Source organism: Felis catus, chromosome A1 (assembly GCF_018350175.1).
Source record: "Felis catus isolate Fca126 chromosome A1, F.catus_Fca126_mat1.0, whole genome shotgun sequence".
In the NCBI taxonomy this organism is placed as follows: Eukaryota; Metazoa; Chordata; class Mammalia; order Carnivora; family Felidae; genus Felis; species Felis catus.
The window spans coordinates 35,132,986-35,155,422 of record NC_058368.1 but is presented as its reverse complement, the minus strand read 5'-3'; the positions used below and the strand labels follow the sequence as shown (position 1 = coordinate 35,155,422).

The window sequence follows — 22,437 nt, the reverse complement described above, 5'->3', positions numbered from 1 at the left end:
TATTGTCACTTAAGGTCACGAGATCTGTGTATATATGTGTTTGTATTTTTATGTGTGATAGTGACTAATATGGGTGAGAACAAAAGGCAGGCTTTTATAATCCACCGATAAATGTGTCACCTGAGAGCCCAAAAGAGCTTCTGGCACATCATAGTACATTTGAAGAATGTGTCACCCCAGAGACAGGCTCATTGTTTGTAATCATTGTTAGACAAAGGCAGAAAATCTAAATCTGGACAAAGTCAAAATTCCCGGAACTAAACACTGTGATACTGGGAAATGATTTATGCTAGGAAGAAACTTGGACTGTTATCAATAAATCCTGACAAAGCAGACCACTGTGCTGTAGATTATAAGGTAGATTCTGCCAAAATGAATTAACCAGCCCAAAGTCTGTAAATAATCATGTTTTCAGAAGACACACATATTTTTAGCAACTTGAGAAACCAAGGACCTAACCTATGAACTGGAGAAACTTTGTAAAACCTTTGGATAATGAAACTTGCATACAGAATGGGTTATATTTAAAACAAGTCAGACTTATGAGTTTTGCCTCTTTATGTGATTTCCAGGTGATTCTCCCAAGTCCCAGACCTGCGTTTTCAAGTCTTCATGACATTTTTCACCCGGGTGGAGAGTTGCTAATGCTGCTAACACAAAATATACCAGCGCCACTCATCATTTTCACCCCACAGTTTAGCTCTTCCTCTCGACTTCTTGCTGATGGTTTCCGATATTCATTTTTAGTCACAGAAGCTCAAGACCTCTGAGTGCTCTTTGATTTATCTCTCTCCTTTTCCCCATTACCAATGATTCATCAGGGGCTGTCAATTCCTTCTCCCTACTGTCTCACACCGCCCTTTCTTCCTGTACATTACCCCAGCCCTAGTTAACAGTCTTATTACTGCTTACCTAAACTACTGCTATAACTCTTCTGCCTGCCTGCAGTCTCACTTCTAATCTACTCATTCTGCATTTGGCTGCCAAATTAATCTTCCTAAAGTACAGCTTTGATTATGTCACCCCTGCTCAATAACCTTCAAATCTCTCTTCTTTGCCTACCAAATACAGTTCAAACTTTTTAGCCTTTGACATTATGATCTAGGCTTATTTTTATGGGTGTAGCATTAATATTTTTCTCTTGTTGAAACTCTAGCAAAACTGAACAAATCAACATTCTACATCAAGCCTGGAAGCTTCCTTCTACCAAAGGTTTTAATAATTTTTTTTTTTCTGCCTGGAATATTTTTAATGCTGTCTACTAAAATCCTCTTCAGCTCTTCCAGGGAAGCTTTGGCTTTCACTGAAGGATCTTGGATACACAGGCTAGAGTGTTCTCATGAGCACATATGAAGGCTTATAAGGTATGGAGTGAAGACAGAGTTGGAATATAAGGGGAGAAAATGGATTAATAGGGGTTGGAAGTCAGAGGCAAGGAAATCTGGGAAGTCTGAGAATTCTTACTTTGAATCTGATATACCAGTTCATTGTGAAATTAAGCTTATGAAGGTAGGATGAAAAAACATTTTATTTAATAGTTTGAAAGTCTAATTTCTAAATACTCAGACATGTGATATGCACGCCTCTATTTATAACCCTTCTCTGGGCCTTAAAAATATCAGAAGCAGGTTTGCTTTTTACCTATATAACCCAAGGCTTGAGCACATTGTCTGTCATCTTGGCAGATCTTTATTAATATTTATTGACTGTAGGAGGTAATCGCTGTTTTTTCTTTGAAATTCCTGAGTGTGTGTGTGCGTGTATACACACACACACACACACACACACACACATACACATACTCTTTCCTATGGTGCTAGTTACAGTCCACTTTAATATCTTGCATTTTATATTTATATTGCCATCTACATGGGAATCTCTGTGAAAAACGTATATGCAATGCTATGGGTCCTATCTTGCTCACATAGTAATGGAAATTAGAAAAATTTATTTTATGAAAAAACAGAAACCCAGAGTTTGCTTTAGAAGAGATATTTGGACTGAGGGATATGAGAGCTGTGGGATACCTCAGAGACTAATAAAGTGACTCCAGGAAAGTTAGATAACTTATTCAGAGCTCATGACTATCACCTGTGGGGCTAGAATTTAAACATTCTGATGGCCTCCTCTCCAGGTACAGGCTATGTTAGCACACTGTGTTAAACATTAATCAGGAATTGTCAGTAAGAAAGACATAGGATTAATATCGTAAATAGCACTGTGCCTTTTCATGAATGCTACAGTCAATTGTGAAGTAGAATAAAGACGTTAAGCTTATAAAGATTGAAACTTTCTAGAGGAGTCTAGTTTGTTCATATCCATAATTGACACACATTGAAAATTTAACCAAGTGTGCCCAGTGTTGACATACAGTTTTTCCAGAAGACAGAGGGATTATGTTACAGCAGCTGTCTTCATAAAGATTTAGTATTGATGTCACTTACAACATCCAGCCTGACTATGTGTTTGTATAAGGCATTATTATGAGCAAATATTGTCAGGTTAGGGCTAATTTCTATAGTAATAAGGCACTTGAAAAAGACTGTTTACAATCCTAAAATTTATTTAAGTATATAAAACATAACTCCTTGAAATGTGTTTGAACATATGAATCACAAAGCCTTTGCCCTTGGTGACATGTATATGTACACACACACACACACACACACACACACACACACACACATATGCATTGCAATATAGTTATCTAATTGGTGTGGTGGGGAAATAAACTGTTTGAAGTTGTAATGGTCTGTGAGATGCATCTCAATACTGGTTCCATAGCACTTGATGTCATTATTTAGGAAAATAAAACATAGTGATATTTCGTGGTTTCAAGCTATTAGCAAAAGAAAAGAAGGTTAACGTGTTTGACAATGTATACTCGTTACTTGTGTTAAGGAAATATGAAGTGAAGGAATCTTGGTGGTTAGAGAACACAATGTGGCAGTCATTTCTAAGAGGTTAAATTTCCTTCCAGAGGGTTGATATCGTGACGGCACTTAGCCTAGGAGTTGCATATATAAACTGAATTTTACTATTTTATTTCTAACACCTTAGTTCATATATCTCCCCTCCTTGATAATACTCAAAGTAATAGAGGGATGGAATTAGGCGTATTTCTGAAACACGTGTATGAGACTAGAGAGCTAGGTGTCCTGATACCTCATCTGATTGGATATTTTAAAGTCCTTCTTGTCTGGGATGAGATTGTGTGGTTTGCTGATCTAATAAAGAAGGATGAAACTTTGTCATCTGTTACTAATTTTGACTGGATGATACCAAAGTACATTAAACAACAATAGAAAAAAAGAAAGGTAGATTACCTAAGGGAGTTCTGTTCACATTTATGCTTTCAATAATTCAGACGTACAGATTCTCAAGTGAAGTGTCCCTAGATTGTGCTTAAGTATGAGGATTTTGAACTTGATATGGTTTGAAACAAGGCTGCTGAAGTGCCATGCTAGGATGGAAATGGCAGTAGAACGGATGCATTTCCAGGGCGCATTTACAGCACACCTTGCTGAGACCGTGGCCAAGGGAAATGGAGCAGCACTCTTGAGAGAGGCGTAGGAGAATTGCCACATATCCCTGAGTTCCCTGGAGTAGCAACCCTGTTTCCAGCTATGTAGCTGCTATCCTGAGGTCCCTCAGCACAGCTTGCTATCTCAGGTATCAGACTGTACACCTGCTGGGAAGTGGTTACATGAGCCTCAGGAGTCTCCTGTGCTAATCGAGGGAACTACTAATTGTGTCTTTTCCCATCTAACTTAGACACCTGCTTCCTTTTCACTTGGCTGATCTCCACCTATGCCTCGAAACTAATGACTTCGGTGTGATCTCATCTTTTTCACTTATCCTCCTGATATTGTAATTAAATGATACCCTGGTATGCTATCTGCCACAGTGAAGGATTCAACATCAATTTTGGACTTCATTGCTCAGCATTTAGATATCAGGGTACCAAAAGACTTCTCTACAAGGCAGAACTCCAGGAAGTTCAAGTTCAGATGAAATAGCACTGTTCATCTTAATGTCTCAAAATTCTGATTTATTGAATTTCATTATTTTAAAATTAGATGTTGTTATTAAGTAATGGATAATATGCTTCTACATGTAATTATTTCATATGAAATATGACACAACATGGAGAAAATGGGAAAAAAAGTGATAAATGCCAACCTGGACACATAATTATAGCTGTGTCTACAAGTGTTATCTCTGGCTCTAGATTGCCTAGATTTGAATATTCTCTCTGCTACTGATGAGCTGTGTGACTTAAGCAAGTTACTTAACATCTTTGTGACTTACATCCTCATTTGTAAAATGAGAGTAATCACGGTACATATCTCATCGGTTTTTTATAGGCGCAAATAAGTTAAGATATTTAAAATACTTAGAAAAATGCCACATAAAGAATCTTAACCATTTTTTAATGTTTTGTTCCATTTCTAATTGCTTTTCCTGGTATTCTTTTGCATAAATTATATTTTGACTATATTTTGTTTTAATTATGTAAAATTATAAACAGTTCCATGTGTAACATGTTTTTCTAAACAATATTTTGAAGAACTAAATAATTTCCAGTTGAACAAAGGTGGTATGATATATTTAACCATTTTCTGCTTAGCGAAGTTGTTTACTGTGTTGGAATTTATAATGAATCAGTATATCTCTTTTTAGATAAAATAGTTTTCATAATTGAATTAATTTGTAGAAGTGGAATTCTTGGGTTAAATGGTACAAATATTTTAGAGATGTTTGATTTTCTAAACTGCAGCAGCACTTTAAATGTCCATTACTGTATATATGATCATTCAAATTTAAATGAGACTTAAATAATGCAGTGGGATAGAGTTTAATTGCTTTATTTTATTAGTAAATAGAGGAAGCTTATCTGAAAAATATCTGCCTGTTTTGAATGTATTGTTTCAAAAAAGGATTGAGCAAGATGGCAGTAAGTGAAAAGTTTATATTGAAACTTATATACATTAGTCTGTTTTAATACTGAACACTGCTTTTTTTTAGCATGGGGCTCGAAAGCTTGAAATTTCTTATGACCTAATTATTCTTAAATCTTATCTTAGTTTAATAAGATTTTTTGATACTGTTTTAAAGATTTGTAATTGTGCATTTCTGGAATTCATGAATTTCCCACAATTTCCTTAACGTTTACTGTTTTCATGCAGTTTTATTTCTGATTTCTCTTCTTTATTCATTCAACCGATATTTTTTGAGCATCACTGTTTGCTAGGTTCTTCGGGTAAAGAGGTAAATCAGAAACTGTCCTTGTTCTCCAAGAACTCTCAGCCTAGTGAGGGAGAGAGGCAAGTGGCAGAGGGAGGTGATCAGTAGAAAAGTGTCTACAGCAGGTGAGCGGAGGCCTGAGAGATAAGAAACTGTCTAGTTACAGAGGGTGAGATGGAAGACATTCAAGAGAGGAGATACATGCTACAAGTTCATATCTTGTAAGGAGAAGTTGTCTCTATTTTCTTCTAATATATTCTATTTGAAACTAAAAACCGTTTCATTATTCTGCCAAAATCATGATAGCACATCTTATAGGTTATACTCTGAGGCTTGTGAGGGTTGAGTGATAACAAGGACTTTTACCCTTAGCTCCTCCCATTGACAAGATTGATGTCCTAAAGTGAAGTTAGAGAAAGCAGGGAGCTATTACCTATGTCTTCTGTATTGAGATTTCATCTGGGGTGTAATCTCCCAACCCTCAGAAAGCCTATTATAAAAGACCTCTCCTCTTTCCATCTCTCCTGACCACCTGTATTTAAACATCATACATCACATAAATGTAAGTACATAATTTTTATCCCAGTTTTTGAAGTTTGTTCTAAGTCTCTATAGCATTTCCTGCCATTATAATCTAGGATGAGCAATATGTTACTCTTGCCTTTTAGTCCCATCTAAAGTTGGCAGTTTTAGCAAATAAAAATACAGAAAAAATAAGTTTGAATTTTAGATTTAAAAAATGAGTAATTTTTTTAAGCATAAGTATGTATCTTGCTATATTAGGGACATAACTTATACTGAAAAATTACTCATTGCTTATCTGAAATTAAAATGTAACTAGATGTCCTATATTTAATCTGGCAATTCTAATCCAGTCCTTAGAGCAGGACTGACATAAACTGCCCATACAATGGCTGTTTACCCTTGACTCTACCTCCCAAGAGCTAAATCATGAATAGAGGAGAGCTCCTCCCAAGTGGGAACATTCACTACTGGACTCCATCTAAAGTAGTCGTAGTAGCATGGAGAGGAGAGAGGATAATAAGAAAATACAAAAGAAAGTATCCCTTGAGAAAGAAAGAACTTCCCCACTTCCTTCCTCCCACAAAAGCTCCACCTTTCTATAAATTGTACTTTTGAACAATGGAAGTGGCTTAAATTAGAGGCTAGTCAATTGTCAAAGATACATTTTCTAAGATTCTTTCTCGTGTTACAACTGCAGAGTAAGCCAAAACAGACATAGGGGTGAAATGAAAGGAAAGATACCTCTTCCCTAGATTCCTTTGTTGCTAAGAAAGTGAGAAAGAACAGCCTTCAGTGTTCCCCAAAGTGGCACTGCTCTGCTAAAGTGTAATATCTGGGATTCACATGACTTAGGATATAGGCAGGCAGCCTGTGTAAGGCCCTAACATATTCATTTTAACCTCTTGCAGAGTGTAATTGTCGAGAGAAGTGGGATTCACAGTTATAAAGAGTCTGTGCCAGTGACAAGTTCCAGGGTGGCCTAAATCATAGAGGTGGAACCATATACCAAAGACCAAGAGAACAAAGTCAGACAGGAATCAAAGTATGGCATTATGTACCTGGGCAGTGGGTGGGGCTACATGGCAGGAGACTCTTTACTTGTATGTGACCTGACTTTGGGGGACAAATGGCCTTTAAGTTTCTGAAGATGTTTAAGCACAAAAAGAAGAAAGTCTGTATTCACCTATCACCCTGAGCAAAGATTTAGCAGATGAAACCACAGGTGTTTTACTCAAAAGAACATGAGGGGAAGACCAGAGTCGGTTAAATGTTTCATTTGTTCCTCATAAAAATCTCTAGTCAAGGACATTCCAAGACCTTTATAGATTTTATACAACATTCAGTGTTTGAAAGAAACTTTTCCATTGCTTCCGTCTATTCTTAGATATTTATACTTAACTCAAGCCTAACCATTTAAAATACACTACACACTGTACAGTCCTGAAGGCAGATTTGTAAATACTTGAAAATTTTTATCAACAGTTTATTACTAGAGTCTTTTACTTATTGTGTATAAATGGTTGTTATATACTCTATACCCCTTTCTTGTGCAAAGAAAATTCTCAACTGTGCAAAGACTCAGAAAATTATATGGAACAATGCCTTCTAGATTTCAAAGGAGGAAACAAAATGAAAAGCTCCAAATAGGGAATCATAATGTAAAAGGACTTGCAATATATATTACTGCCAATTAAACTTTTTATTAAGTCTGAATAATTGTTTTAAATATAATTTCATATAAATATTTTTGAATGGTTTTTTTTTTTTTTTTGAGAGAGAGAGTATGAGCAGGGGAGGGGCAGAAAGAGAGGGCAGGAGAATCTTAAACAGGCTCCACACCCAGTGCAGAGACTGATATGGAGCTTGATCTCATGACTGAGAAAATGACTTGAGCCAAAATCAAGAGTTGGATGCTTAACCAACTGAGCCACCATGTGCCCTCAAATAAATATGTTTAAAATACTATTTGGTCACTAAATTGTAGTGATGTAGGTAAGAAGTAGGGAAATGGACAAGAAGAAACCATAAATGGGTAGAATCAAAAGAGGCATCTTGACTTTGGTATTGACAATCAGTGATGTGGAGGTGAAAGTGTATTTAAAAAAAAATCATGTGTCTATTCTATCCCTGAAACTTTAATAAAAAAAAGAAATCATGCAGCAAAAGACAAAATAGAAGGGATACAAAGGAAGATGTTTAGAGTCCTATGAGAACACAGACCAAATTTTTTTGTTATGGTAGATCAAAAATAAAACCTCTGTATTCTTTTCAGTATTGAAATTGAGTAGTCTAGATGCTCTATAATCCAAAAGTAATACTAAAAATTTCAACAAGAAACTACTTAAAAATGTAAAATACTCTGAAATAACTAGTTAGTAAAAATAGACATCTAAACTAGTTTTAATGACCCTGGACACATCTTTTGTGAATGTTGTTTCCATTCAAGAGACTGTCAACTTTTTATTGAGTTAGCAATGGTGAAATAGAAGATAAATGTGTAAAAATCAATTGCTTTCCAAACCAGTGGTGACCATTAGAAGATATAATGTGAAGCATTGTTTATACTAAAAAGCAGTGCTTATATTCAATACTCATATATTATTTAGAAATAACCCTAACGAGGAAATGGGTAAGACCTGTAGGAAGAGCTTTATAAAATTTTACTGAAAGAGATAAAATATTCAGGTAAACAGAGAGTTATACCATGTTTCTAAATGCAAAGCCTGAATAATGTAAAGGTAAATTTTCAAATTAATGTATGGGCATGAGGCAACATGCTCTTAGAAAACACTTGACCTGTATATATTCCTCATTGCTTCTATCATTTTGGTTCTACTTATGCTTCTACTGTCAAATGGAATTGTGTTTTTAAGAGACATTAAGCATAATGACTCCATCTTTTTGTAAAAGTTTTTATTTATGTATTTTGAGAGAGAGAGTATGAGCAGGTTGGGGGTACAGAGGGAGGAGAGAGAGAGAATCCCAAGGAGACTCCACACTGTCAGTGCAGAATCTGACACGGGGCTCGAACTCATGAACTGTGAGATCATGACCTGAGCTGAAATCAAGAGTCCTTGGATGCTTAACTGACTGAGCAACTCAGGCACCCCTCAGATGGAATTATTAAAGATTTTTCTGTGATAATACCCTGAGCAATATTACCTAATCGTTAAGTAGCAATTGTTCAGTTACACCTTGGAATATCATATGCCACTCTAAAGTGTGTGTGCTGGGAGGGGAGTGGGGATCACAACCCATGAAGTTCTCTATTGCACAAAAATGAAGAATGATATGGGATTTCTCCTAATGGATGATTTGCCCAGGTGATAATTCCCTTCATTGCTTGCCTATATGGCTTAAAATCTTGCCAAAAATTAAGCACTTCTGATTTTAAAGAGCCTATTAAAGAAGGCCTGCAGTTACTTCACCAAGGCTGGTGAGTCAAATGGTTTGGATGGTTGTATCTTTATTGCCTCGGAAACTGCAGTTGTGACCTCACTCTGCACTTCCAGGTCTTCTCCAGAGTGGACAGCATTGCAGCCCAAGCAGAGCTCAGACAGGCTGGCAGCACTCGGAGAGCTTATCTAAATGCCATGTGTTTTCCTCAGGTTCATGTATATAAATAGAACCCCATCTCTAAGGCAGAGAGGGGCATACAGGAACAGTCATATAATCTAATTTTTCCTGCTTGACACCTGTATCTAGGAAAGCCTTGTGTTTTAAGAGAACACATGCACATGTGTTGGTCAGGGAACGTGAAGAAAGACTATACATCTGCCAGCCAGTTTAGCTCTCTGAACATCTGGATTGAAAAGCCTTTGGGTCAGACATGTGGACAGTTACAACCTGGGCATGTTTGCTTGGGATGCCCTCATGAAATATGCTTTATCTTATTCTCTGGCAAAGCATCTGATTAGTTTACTTCATATCTCTTAATACTACGTGGTTAATTATTATTTCACATGTTTAGGTTTTTTGGTTTTTGTTTTTTTAGTCTGTGTTTGATGGAGGAATCCTATCTTGTTCACCATTTTATTCTTAGCTTTTGGCAAGGTAGCTAAACCACAGTAGATAACTCAAGATAATATATTTAATAAACAAATGAATCTACAAAAGTAGATAACTCAAGAGCATATATTTAATAAACAAAAAAAATAAGTGAATAAATACTAAAGAGATGGACTATTTAACAGATGGTGTAGAGAAATTTGGCTGCTTGGTAAAAAGAAAAAAACAACAACAACCCAATGTTAATCACATTTTTCTAAACAACATAGATTTGTAATCTGAGTAATCTGTTACTAAGATACACAAAAGAAGTAGATTGCCACCAGATTTTGAAGATATATGTGGTGTAGTCTGGCTGAAACTACAGACTACCTGTTCTACAAGAAACTCACTCCAGGGGTTCCTGAATACACTGTCAAACCCTGCATTCCTCAAGATCAGCTGAACCTGATGTGTGAGGGGCCTCCTGAACTGCCTGTTCCTAGAGACTTGCCCCAAGCATTAGGATGTCCCCAGCAAGGAAATGAACCATTGTGTCCGTCTCAAATTAAAGGTCAGTAAAACACAGGCCTTCACCTGCAGAAATAATTTGTCATGGAGATGTTTTTTCCCTTGGACAACTCTCTATAGACCCAGGAAGCTCTGGGGAAGAGTGAATACAACAGGGTGGGGGATGAGGTACCCCACTTCTTGATGTCCATGCCTTCGAGTTATCCACTTTCTCCCTTGAATGTGGGTGGAACCTGTGACTTCTAACCAATAGACTTGGCAAAAGGGATGGATGTCAGTTTCATGATTATGTAACATTGTATGGGACAGTTTTGCTAGCTTGTAAGTGACTTGTGAAGTGCCTACGGAGAGGACCACATGACAGGGAAATACAGATGACCTTTTGTGGCTTCTGCCAGCAAGAAACCAAAGTCCTGCGTTCTATAGCAACTAGAAAATGAATTCAGCCAGCAACCTGAGGGAGCTTCAAAGCAGATTCCACCCCCCATCCCACCCCAAGTTGAACCTCCAGATGAGAAGGCCGCCTGTCTGACGCCTTGATTAAAGACTGTGAGACCCAGGGTAGAGGACCCAGTTAAGCCGTGTCTCATCTCTGACCAATAGAAACTGGTAAATAATAAATGTGTGCTATGTTTAGCTGCTAAGGTAATTTGTTATATAGTATAAAAAAACTAATATAACAGATTAATTTAATAATTTAAATATATTCATTGAGGCTCCTGAGTAAGATTGAGTAAACCAGCTATGCCTGTGTGTCCAAAAACTGTCAATTACTAAATAAATTGTAATACAATTACATGAATATTCAAAACCATTTAATTTAATGACATTGACAAATGCTCATTATATTGGTGATTTAAAGTGAAGCTCTAAAACCAAAAATGACCATAACAATATTCACCAAGGTATTAACAATTGTATCTGCACCATAGGCTTATAGACGTTTATTTTCTGCTTTATCTTTTTCTAAAATTTTCACATTCAGAAAGTACATAGAAAATATCTTGTTCTTCATTTCATCTTTGGTCATATATTAAGTCGTTCTACCTTTGGTTAGTGAGCAATCCATGGCACAGTTCCTTCTTTGGAGAGGTGGAGTTAGATGTGTTGAATTAGCTTGGAATCTGCTTGGTTGAGAAGACCATTTCCATCACTTAAAAGCACTCTAAACTTATCAAGTATCTAATATTCAAGTTTCCAAGCTTATCAAGTTTTCTAATTCTTATCTGTTTCTAATTTTTTCCATCTGAAAAATTGAGATATTATCATAGTAGGTTTATGTTATAAGGCTGTTTAAAAGATTAACAAATAAGTTAATAAAATAAAAGACTTATAAGTGACAAATACTCAAAAGCAAATGTTCTCATTAAAGAGAATGACAACAACAACAAAACAACAACAACACAAAAAATTCAAAACTAAGAAGCGAAGACAAAGATATCAAGCCCCTTCCAAATTCTCTCACTTTTCAGTGTATAGTTTAGAACTAAAGAATTCTATCTGCACATATAAATCAAATGATGTAGGATATATATTGTGAGAGTACTAGAGATTGGTTATTCTTCATCTTTTGACCTTTATTTTCATTCTGTTTTCTTTTTCTTAATAGAATAATAAAACTTTGAAACTGAGAGGTCTTTGGACATCCTGTAGTCCCTTCTCTGGTTTTCCATTTCCATTTTGCAAGTGTGACTGGTGCTATAACCGTGGGAATGCTAACACTGAAACCATCAGAAAGGTCTGCCTTTTATTCATTTATAAGATCCTCAAATCTAGGAACTAATCATCTTCTCACTCTGTCTCTTTCTCTTTCTCTCTCTCTCTCTCTCTCTATCCCTTCATCCCTCTCTCCTCTCTTTACACAAACACACACACACACACACACACACGTGCACACACAGTGATTATGCACGTGTTTGTTTTCCATTTCTTTAGTTACAAGCTCACTTATCAACAATGTCAAAGCTTTTCCTTTTGTGACTCTTCCTGAAGGAAATGTTTATTATGAATTTTTAAAATCCACAACCAAAATAGGATTTCATAAAAGAAGTGCTGACAGAAACTTATTTATTCTCTTGAGAATGCAACACTGTGCATAATAAACATTTAGTAAATTGTTAAACAGCACATGATGATATGTTAACATAAATAAAAGAGAGTGCTTAAATGAATTTTTATTCCTTTTGTTTTTCCCTTGCTGAGTTGCAGAGCCATTTCAATAAATAAAAAGACAATCGTGGGAAAAGTGAGAGCAGAATTCACAGAAAAACAGAAGTCCAGCCCCCCAATTCCTGTTCTTCTTCTTCTTCACACCTTTTTGTTTGTAAGAACTTGTTTTTTCTGTGAAGAACAATTACCACCACCTCTATAACAACAATAGCAACAACAAAAGGTAGTTTCCTAAGAAAAACAAAGACTAAAGCAGTTTTAAATAAGCATTTTGCAAATCTGGGGACAGGTTTAAGCACTTAAGGAATCTCTTCATTCACAGTAATAATACTCTATCAGACATGAAGGAGCCTTTTTTATGAGCAGGGTCATTAAAAATAGCTCCTATGAAAGTTTACTGGAAAAAGAAACCAATGGGTACTGCTGGGCATATTGATGCATTCATTGCAAAATATAAGTATTATTTTGGATAAAGCATGGGTAGCCTTTAAAATTAATTAAATGCTCAAAATATTTGAAAACTTTCCTTTAGAATTAACATTTTTTAATTCAGTTGGCAAAATTCTGCTAAGCTTTCAAAATGAGTATGTGAACATAGGCACAGTTGTAGAGTTTTCAGAATAGTAAACTGTCTTGCCAAAGAAGTTATCTGATTTGTGAATCTATTGTAACAGCTTTTTGGGAGCCAGTACCTAACTTTTTAAGTGTCTCATTTTCCTCCCTTTTTGAGAGCCTTGTAGGTGAGAGTAAAGCTGCTATACCACGAACTTATAAGCATTTCCTTTTATAAACCTACATATGAGCTTAGCTTCATGTGTATTTCTACATATTTATATTTTGTATTTAAACATATTTTCTTCAGATTTTACAAGTTCGCTTAGAGTCCAGTGATATGCACTGTAAGAATTCAGTTGTGATGGGTCCTGGAGCTCATTTTCTGAAAATCCTGGAGCAATCCTCAAAATCTTCAACTCAGGAGTTAAGGGAATGCATTTTCTTTATTTGTTGTTGATGAGGACTTTACACTTACTACATTCTGAGATTTGGTACTCTTTTTATTTTTCTTGTAAGTAGAAGGTATAGTTTTTTTTAAATTTTTAATGTTTATTTTTGAGAGAGACAGAGTGTGAGTGGAGGAGGGGCAGATTGAGAGGGAGACACAGTCTGAATCTGAAGCAGGCTTCAGGCTCTGAGCTGTCAGCACAGAGCCCAATGCAGGGCTCAAACCCATGAACCTGAGATCATGACCTGAGCCAAAGTTGGACGCTTAACCGACTGAGGCACCCAGGTGCCCCAAAGCTATCGTTTCTGAAGGTATCTCTACTAGCTATCAGTTTAAAAAGTCATGAGATTTTGAAAAACCCTAAGGTGTATATGTGATTAAAGAGGCAAAATTGCCTGTCTTTCGGAAAACTCTCAAATATGGCAAGTGGCTTTTTAGAAGTTTGTTTATTTGTTTGTTTGTTTATGAGGGGGGAGGAAACACAGAGGGGGTGAGAGAATCCCAAGGAGGCTCTGTGCTGTCAACACATAGCCTGATGTGGGGCTCAATCTCATGGACCATGAAGTCATGACCTGAGCCAAAATCAAGAGTTGGGTGCTTAACCAACTGAGCCACCCAGACACCCCAGCAAGTGGCTTTTCTTAGCATAATGTATGAAAGACACCCACACACCTGCTTCGTCAACCTGATAGCTGAGTTAGCACCTTTCTGAATGTTTTTCAGGTCCTCTTCTACAGTCTGAGGCCAATAACACTTTCTCTGAAAGGAAATACAATTTTTTTTCCCTCTCAAATTTCATATGAAGGATTTTTTTCTCTTGAAGGCTATGTGTAAGATTTTGCCTATTGTGCATCTTTTCCGTTTCTCTAAGCCGGCATAGATTCTATCACACAGATAGGGTGGACTCTGTATTACAGGGCTGGTAATGTGAAGCAGCTTTTACTACATCCTAATGTAGGCTATTTGACAAGATACATTACTTGTTTGTATTTTCATTTCTTAATCTGTAACTATTACATATGATATAAGTAATATAAATAATAAATACATATAGGAATAAAATAAATACTATATGTAAAGTGTCTGGAACATAATAAGTACTATTGTATATTATCACTCTGTCTTCCCTCTTTTTTTTTCCCTACATAATGATAGAGTTATCTTCACTGAATATTAGTAATAAAAGTGTTTTAGAGTTAAATTACTTGGTTATAAATTTTTCAAATTTATTTGGATATTATACATGTTTATATGTTGCTTTTGAACACTAGGGCAGTCCCTATTTTTTTTTTTAATGTTTATTTTTTCAGAGAGAGAGAGAGAGACAGAGCAGGAATGGGGGAGGAGCAGAGAGAGAACGAGACACAGAATCTGAAGCAGGCTGCAGGCTCTGAGCTGTTAGCACAGGGCCTGACATGGGGCTCAAACTCATGGACCATGAGATCATGACCTGAAACTGAAGTCCAACACTTAACCGACTGAGCCACCTAGGCACCCAAATCCCTATTCTTTTTTAAACATGTGTTTTCTGTTTCCATTTTCCTTTGATACTGGATAACTGCCTACTAAGCCATAAAAAGGGACTAATAACTTTGGGGGGTTTCCTGGCAACATATGGTTTAGTGTCTGTAGACTATAAGTGTTACATCATGATCAGTGAAATATCCTGTACCCCTCAAGGGACCTGAAATTTCCTTGATGACTTGTCCTTCCACTCTCATATGAATGAAAGAAATAATAGGGGAAAACAGGAAAAAAATCGTAATTGTCAAAAGAGGCTCAAGAGGAAGAGAATGCTTCATTGCTAGAGAGAAAAGGTAGAAAAGCATCTTTAGATTAGACTGTTCAGTCGCTTAAGAGTAATTCATAACCAACCATCCCAAAATGTAAGCTGTCAGCAAGCAGAAGATGTATAAGGTATGGTAAGTGGAAACAAGACTGCTGATCCATCATTTACAATTTAGTAGGCTAATAACATTCTTATATTCTTCTTTGAAATATTAAAAATATGTATAAAATGGATCTGAGTGTCATTCCACTATAACGTAGTTCTGGAAATTCAGGTTGATACGTATCTAGGGATTTTATTTACTGATGTTTTGACATGAAATTTTGGTTGTTGCTGAATGAAAACTTAAAACCTATTCCTCTGGAATTTAAACAGATTTGGCCTAGCTTCCTTGTATATCAATGGCAATTGTTTCATAACTATTTTGTTTGTTTGTTTTTACATATTCTTATTTTGCTTAGGGACTTTAAAGTGAAGTCTGAAGCTAGCTTTCCTAGTCAAAAAAGGCTATTAAGAAATGCTAGTTATAGTTTACAGAATTTTTTTTGTACACATTGTAGTGACTGCCTAATTAGGGAAAACCTGGGGAAAATTGTTTTGGGGTGCAGTAATGGGCTGACTATAGCAGAACATAAACTTTTTAGAAAGTAGAGACTTTTTCTTTCTAGGTCCCTAGAGATGAGAACGTAATGAGGCACATAGTGATGTTCAAAAAATATTTGTTAAATCAATATAATATTTGTACTCAGTGTAATCTTCTGTGGACTATAAAAGATATTTAGTTTAATAAAAAGGGATTCAGAATCATGTACTACTGCTATTTCATTTTAAAATGAAGCTCAGAAATTTAAGATGATTTTCTCAAATTCACACAGTACCCAAAAGTAGCTGGGATTGATGGAGAAGATGTATTCAAAATCTTTTTTCTAGAAAGAATAAACAGCCTCTTTGGGAAGAATACATCTAAGGAAAGAGGACCCCAGGCATGATGCATGTACACTAGGAATGTCCTGAAACTGGAGTGAAGTATTCTGGGTCCAGCATGATGGCTCTGACTCTGTCCCCGGTCAGGTCCCATAGACTCATGGGAGAAGGCCACGAGAATAATATGAAGGAGTCGATTCACTAAGCTCTATATAAACCTTTGGGGCACAGCAGAATGACTTTGAGTTTCTGTTAATTGCATCCTCTTTCTGTTAAAGAGTATTATACAGAATTATTTTATTAAGATCATTGCTGTCATAGCTATGGGGAAATTTAATTACTTAAATTGCTAAATACTACAGAATATAAATATATAATACAGTATTATTCATAATTAATTTCTAGTAGTTACAAATATAGATTAAGAGTCTGATAAATAAAATATATGGTGAAATATATTCAGTGACTTATTGATATAAAAGGTACAATACTCCTACCGAAGATCTAGTGGATTGGATTTCTTTTCCATTTTAGAGAAAGATAAACTAACTTTAGATTGTTACAGAGGAAATTGAATCATAAATATGGTAAAAACATGTATATGCACAGATATTTTGTGGCAAATGTTGAATCTCAGTACAAACACTTAGGTTATGCTTATCTGGATCATTCTTCACTTTTTTCCTAAAGCCATCAATTTGATTTCACAATACAATTAACTTGACTTGGTTGAAGTGTAGGATTATTATTTACCATTTATTAAAAATAGAATTCTAGGAAAGATAAAAATTACATAACAAAGTTTTGTTGGTATTTATTGGCATGCAAGGGTTGAATTAAAATTGTGTTTTTCCCAACTTACATATAGATTTAAAAACTGATTTAAAAAGTGAATAAATTTCTGGTGGCATTGGAAACCAGGTTTAGAAGATACCAAAATAGGATATGGGCACCTGAGTGGCTCAGTTGGTTAAGTGCCTGACTTTTGATTTTGGTTCAGGTCATGATCTCACGATTCATAAGATCGAGCCCCGTGTTTTGCTCTACACTGACAGTGCAGAGCCTGCTTGGGATTCTCTCTCTCCCTCTCTCTCTGCCCCTCACCCGCTCATGCACGTTTTCTCTCTCTCTCTCTCTCTCTCTCTCTCTCTCTCTCTCAAAATAAGTAAACATTTAAATAAATAAAATAGTATGAAAATATAAAGTTTGTCTACTGTCGCCTCTAAATGATACCACTATCACTTTTTGGGTGCTCTTACTAGTTGATTCATTTGTGCTACAGAAAAAAGTTTGTCTCAAATTGTGTATGTATGGATACTTTGGAAATATTGTATTTTTTCTCTTATAAAAAGATAGGCAAAAGGGATCCTTTACAGATAGTGTTGAACATTGTTTCCCCCATGAGTTAAGTGAAGCACGTGGGAAGGGAGAAGAAAAAGTGCAATGAAATACTCATGATCTTTGCCAGGACACTAAATTAATATAACTGGGGAGTGTATGATATTGCATCCACTTGGGGGCTTCCAGGAATAGAAATTTTATTTTGAGTAGAGTACTGCTGGCACTGAATTAATGAATCATCAATGCATGCATGTGATAGATGTGGCTTCAAAAGTTGGATTATAGAACTATGGAACATGTTCACTACAAAAAAAAATTCTCTCTGGGTCATTCTGGCCCTCATATTGTGGAGTAATAGATATTACTATAGTGGGTGCTGTGTACCTCATACTGTCTTCCTTATCTCTTCATTTCTAAAGTGGGCACGGTTGTATTACCGCTGAGGATGAGCTTTGTGAGCAGGGATATCAGGACCTTGTTATGATGAAGTCTCATTACTGTATCATCCCTAACATCACCACAGCTGTGGTAACTTTACTAAATCCTTACCTTATAAATTCAAGTCAGTTCTTTATCTTTATTAACCTTTTTTCTAGAGTTTGGTTCCTCATCATTAACACATTCTATTTTGAACGCGTATATGCTCAGCATTAGGTAAGAAGTGTGTGTGATTCTAGTTAAGTATACATTACAATATTCAAATATTATAAATGTATCATTATAAAGTCACTAATCAAATTCTTTGTACATAGATCTGGCATCATTTTGTTGAATCACATCTTGTATTATTAATCAACAGTATGCCCCTTGATGGATTTGACAAAATAAAATGCATCTAAGGGAAGATTCTTGAGTGGCAGTAGAGAAATTGCCCAGAACCAATACAGAACCCCACTGTTATTTGAAACTTAACTGCCAGAAACTGATTGGGTTGTCACTGGTATTTCCCCTCAAGGGCAGAGCCTCATAACTAAATTTATATTTTAAAGAGCCAATATTAGAAAGCTAGGAAACACTGAATTCAGTCTCTTAATTATGTCTTAATGCTAGTAAAGTCATGTTATGCTCTGGGGGGTGGCAATATCAATTTTAGTCTAGGGGAAAAGGTACAATGGGAGCTAGCAAAAACAGATGAAATACAAATATAAAAGTAGGGGATCTATTTTTAAATGTGCAGATGGCAGCAAATATTAAAGGGACATTTTACACCTAAGACCTCATATACTGAAATTCTTAGAGCTCAGTGAAAAATCGCACATCTGTAAGTGAAAAGTAAAGTAAAAAAAAACAAAACGAAGCCCCCCAAAAAACGGTATCATTAAATAAACTTTCTACAGTACTACTAAGCAAATTGGCAGCAACCAAGATGTTAAAGATGTTGGCAAGATAGAGGGTGGTCAAGTTTTAAATGCGAACTGTTGTATGGATTCAAAGAATAATTAGAGGGGATTCCTTTAAGCTGCCTTGACTCGTGTCTTGCTAAGTATATTAACTTAACATTCCTTCCTTGCCTCAATGCAGTTTTACACTCCCACACAGGGGTCCGTATTTAAGGCAGGGGGTAGAGAGAGTCACAGTAGGTTGGAAAAGCTCACGATCCATTTGCACAGCTTAGCCTGGGGTAAAGCATAGCTATCCTGTGAGATACCATAGAGGAAATTCAGAAGCAGAATGATTTTCTTTAGCAAGGAAAAAAATGGCAGGATGTTCCCCACCCGGCCATTCATTGGGAATGCGTTTATGAAACGATATGAGGAACATGCATGAACAATTTGGAAAACAAAGAAGTAGAGTAATACCTCTCTGAAACAATTTACTAAGTTATTTTCATAATGCTAGGACACAGAACAAATACTAATGGTAAAGATCATGGATTTCAGTTTAAATCAATAGTCTATTTTCATCTGTGCTACTTTTCAATATAGAAATGGTTTACTGTTCCCCCATTGCATTATGCTTTTGCCTACTGTTGCTCCCAGTTCACTTTTTCAGTGATTTCTATTTATTTGTGTTTTTTACTTCTCTTTTTATTGAAACCAAAGAACAAAATAAAGGCATAAAAAGTCATGAATATTATCAATAGGATGTCAATGTGACACCAAACAGCATAACATATTGTCAAGATGACCATTTAATATGATGACTGAAATTTCTATACATTTGGCATTTTCATAAAAGAGACACAAGCACTTTTCCACTTTAATACCTCCTTCTTCAGAGAAATAGGAATCACCTTGAATTCATTTGATTCTTTCACAGTGAGAACTGAATTTCTGGCATAGAAAGAATTCCACCTTTCAAAGCTTCTACAATGGAAAAGAAAAGCATGGATTTGAGAAACCGAGAGGAGTCCAATGTTCCAGGGTTTTAGAGAATTGAAGGCATCTTATGATTGAAAAGACCATCTGCCACGAGCCCTGAGCATCTCTGCCCATTCTTGCTGCATGGTCCAAATTGCAAAGCTTACGCTGGTCATATAGGCAACGGAAGAGGCCAAGGTGATCAAAGTGTGACCACCAGGTAACTACTCAATTCTCGGGCTGTGTAGATTTGTTTGCTCCCTGCCCAAAGCATACTGGGTTCTTGGCATTGTGTTTCTCTCCTTAACTGAATTCACTGCTTATTTAGGTGTCATCTGGCCCTTTTTTTCCCTTTGTGGGAACTGAGCTTAGGGAAACTGGCCCAAATATACTGACCCGCTGGCTAGTGCTTCTCTTATGAGTAATAAAGCCTTCAATCTCTGATCCGGGAATCTTGTGTCTCTTGTCAGCATCCATGAAACTGGCAAGCTCAGTTGTCAGCTTGCAATTGCAGTAAAAACTAGACCATTTCCAGCTCTTGAAACATTAGAGATTAAAAGGTGAAAATAGAAAATTTGTTACTAGAGGGAATGTGTCTTAGACATATAAATTTTGGAATCACTTGTATGTAGGTGGGAATTGAAGTTGAAAGCATAGATATGATTGCTTAAGGAAAGGGTGGAGTCACAAGAGGAGTCTGCTGAAGTTTGGGCTTTGAGTAACTCCTATAAAGAAAGGTTCCGCAGAGGAGTATGAGCCTGGACAAAGACAGGGAGAGGAGACCAGAAAGGTAAGAGGTTAAATAGGAGAATAGTGTTTCGTAGAAGTCAAGAGAAGGGAATCTTTTAAGGAAGAAAAAAAAAAAACCTGTGTAACTCCATTAAGAGTTTAAGTCACATGAGAGTAAAAATGACCCCTGGATTTAATAACATAAGGAAGAGAGATATAGAGAGTTATTAGAGGAAAAGTGAGTTGAAAAAAACTTATTAAAATGTTGGGAAGGATCTAGTTGATAAGTTGTGGTTGAATATACCAAGGGGATAGATAATCCAGAGTGTAAGCTTCTCTAGAATTTGGGATAGGATAGGATAGCATAGGAATACAGGTGAAAGCACAGGTTAGGGAAATGTCCTTACATAGAAGGAGGAAACACTTATTCATTGTTATAGGAAAGAAAGATGTGTGTGATATTATAGGGTTTAATGCTTGTTAGCTGGAAGATTAAGTTTTGATGGCTCCATTTACTCTAGGAATAAAGAGGCAAATCATGCATACACATGTACTGGGCCTTGAATCAAGTGGAAAAGTTTTAAAAACATGTTTTAATAGAACATGAATGAGTCAGTCAGAGAATTAGAGTAGTCCTTTTCAAAGTCATGGGTTTGTAACAAAATTTCATGGGTGACTTTGTTCAGCAGTATTTGGCTTTGAAGTTAGAAGAACTTAACCTACAGCTGGGTTTAGCTAAGGCAGTGTTTTTCAACCTTGGGTTGTTTATTAGCATCATCTTGGTAATTTTTTTGAAAATCCTGATGCTCAGGTTAATCTTAAACTAATTAAATAAGAATCTTCACAGGTGTGACTCAGGCGTCATATCTCTATAGCTTCCTAGGTGATTCCAATGGGAAACCAAAGTAGAGAACCACTGATGAGAAGAGTTAGAGAGTTAAAGTAGTTTAAGGATGAAAGGCATAAGGCACTTACCATGTTAACAGTAAGTCATATTTGAAGCTCTGGCTACTCTGGTGGAAGCCCACGTGAGCCCTCCAGCTACCTTTGGCAGAGAGAAAGCAGTCCATCAGTGAGCTTGTTTGGAATCCACATTGATAAAACAAAACAAGGAGTCCGATTGTCAGATACAAAACAACCAAATCCCTTCAAAATAAATCTTTAATGTTCTCCAAAAATGTCCCACAATAACTTACAGTTTTATGTCATGAGCCATTCTGATACCACAGTCACCACCAGGGGCAGGGAGGTGATGGGGGAATGAATGTTGGTTAGAGGGTACAAAGTTTCAGTTACGTAGGCTGAATAAGTTCTAGAGATGTAATTAATGACACTGTATCTATAGTTTATAATACTATATTGTATATTTGATGCTAAGAGAATAGATCCCAGGTGCTGTCTCCACAAAACAAAATAAAAGGTTAACAATATGAGTGGATGAATAGTGTTAAATATATACAATTTTTATTTTATAAAAAAGTAAAAATGTCCTGAAAATATTGAATTTAAACTGGACTGAATGATTTCTTTGTTCAGCCTCATACAAACTGAATGGACAGTCATTTCAAGTTTGATTCCATACATCATTTAAAAATATTGTATTTTGCCAAATTTGATCTGACAACATCCACAATAACGTGAAATTCATTTCTCCTCATATATCTTGCTTTGAGTTCACTGAAATCATTAGATTCTATTTACAGATTCAGGATTAAATACTGGTCTTACAGCATACATACCAGTTATGGCTAGAACATGAATACTATTGTCACATCTAAATTTGCTTAAATGTCTGTTGAGTAATTTCATCATCCAGTACAATTGTCATTTGAATAAGACCATCAACATGGCCACTATTTTATTTAAAAAAAATTTTTTTAAGGTTTTTTTTT

The 22,437-nt window shown here is 36.0% G+C and overlaps 1 long non-coding RNA gene across 2 annotated transcripts in view; it reads left to right on the top strand.

Moving 5' to 3' along the window:
* The window catches only part of LOC123384353, a 936,858-nt gene that overhangs the window by 211,708 nt on the left and 702,713 nt on the right, over window positions 1–22,437 (top strand). For both annotated transcript variants that reach the window (XR_006595332.1, XR_006595337.1), the window contains exon 2: window positions 19,776–20,036. This is a non-coding gene — a long non-coding RNA (uncharacterized LOC123384353). The remainder of the gene's footprint in view (window positions 1–19,775; window positions 20,037–22,437) is intronic.